Raw genomic sequence first — 1,777 nt, 5'->3', positions numbered from 1 at the left:
CACCAAACACAGAAATCCTAAAGCACGAAGACTGATGTCTCTACTGGTGAGGCTCTGATTGAAATGAAAAGATAGCATTTCACTCATTTCTGACTGAGACAGGACGTTGACAAAATTTATAATGTTCACTACTCTCAGAAGTTTTTGTTTCTTGCCTTAATTATTTTGACATATTCTTTAAAACTTCTATTTCAGCACAGTAGCTATTTTTTATCAAGGATCAATTTGAAGCCAATCTGTCTTGAAGTTGTGAGATCCCTTCTTTAATTCTTTAAAAAAAACCCTACCCTTTGAAATAGAACACAAACATCCAAATAAATGATGTTGAATAGAGAGTTAATTTCATAAACTGAGAAAAAGTACCTTTTATGAGTTACAATTATATAACATCATTTTAAGTAAGTCATCCTTCTTTTAATGTGTGTTCTTTTAAAATTTATAAATTACAATCTATTATTTTCTTTTGCTAATGGACATTTGTTTATCACAGTTCAAGTTTGTTTAAGTGATTTTATATCTTTCCTAATATCTAGAGTTTTTTGAACCAACCCTGAGAAATGGCCAGAAACTATTTTTTTCCATAAAAGATATGAGATAATTTCTGTTTGAGATTTTAAAACATTAGAAGTAATAATGAAGTGGGTTACATATTTTTGATGTTGTGCTTAATTTTTGAAAATCTATTTTAAGAAAAACTTTGAAGACAGTGAATGCAAAAGTTGTTTTAACAAGATATTTTTTTCTCCTATGCTTTCATCATACTGGTATCCTCCATCCCCTTCAAACAAAGCCAACTGATATCACCATGACAGGTGAATGAATTATCAGTTCACTGACAAAAGCTGGTTCTAAACTTTTCTTTAACGCAAATCTCTTTTAAACAAAAAAGAACTCAAACCCCACATAACAGTGTCTTTAATATTTATCTATAATTTAGTAACTTTGGAATCTGTCAGATTCTTTTTTTTCTTTCCCCTCTATGGGGTGCACTGTCCAGGAAGTACTGGAACACCAGGTTGATGTGTGTAATGGATGGAGCAAGCTCCTGTTCCACATCCCTGCTCCAAAACCCCACATAATATATACAGTCCTCAGGTAGAGGAGCTATCAGATATTAAACTGATAAGAATGGCCTTACAGTTGATCTTAGCCAAAAAACCAAGAGATTGGAACCTCTCAATTCTTAGACTTCATATGAGTGGTCACAGTTGAGGATGAAGCTGTTCTTGCCTCCCCACCCCGAAGATAAAAATCAAGGGAGGTGAAACCAATTCAAAAGAAGAGGTTTACGGAAAACAAGATGGAGGAAAAGGAGAAAGGGAGGGAGCTTTATGCAACAAGGGATCACACATGAACAGAAAGCAAGGCTCCTCTCCAAGGATCCAGCTTGTAAGGGCCTGGGTTCTTCACAGAGGCACAGGGCAGGGCTCCTTGTTTTCCAGGTTCCCACCAAGCGCAGGCGTGCACTGGCCCAGGCCCAGGGCGGAGATTTGGGGGCGATGCCTGAAGAGAAACTTGAAACTTCTGTAGGAAAGACTTAAAAAAGTAAGTGGAGAGAATGCCATCTGTTTAAGAGCAGCTCACGCTGTCTGAGAGAAGACAATGTGCTTTCAGTATGTTAAATATCGTCTAATAAGTTGAAAGTATTTTTCCACGTTTTAAGAAAATCACATTTGTATGTCAAATCCACTTATGCTTAAGTTACTGAACAGTTGTTTTGTAATAACTTTTATATTCAAAAAGTCTTTGGAACAATTTTAATCAGCCTTTTTAGATG

At 35.7% G+C, this 1,777-nt stretch overlaps 1 non-coding gene across 1 annotated transcript; it reads right to left on the bottom strand.

Moving 5' to 3' along the window:
- Positions 1 to 979: 979 nt before the first annotated feature.
- Positions 980 to 1,167, bottom strand: LOC118993837 (U2 spliceosomal RNA). Its single transcript, XR_005067952.1, has one exon. It is a non-coding gene; the product is annotated as a U2 spliceosomal RNA (small nuclear RNA).
- Positions 1,168 to 1,777: the final 610 nt, after the last annotated feature.

Source organism: Sturnira hondurensis, unplaced genomic scaffold (genome assembly GCF_014824575.4).
Source record: "Sturnira hondurensis isolate 20B ecotype Veracruz unplaced genomic scaffold, ASM1482457v3 Scaffold0008908, whole genome shotgun sequence".
NCBI lineage: Eukaryota > Metazoa > Chordata > Mammalia > Chiroptera > Phyllostomidae > Sturnira > Sturnira hondurensis.
The sequence above is the reverse complement of the archived record's forward strand: the minus strand, read 5'-3'. Positions and strand labels throughout refer to the sequence as shown.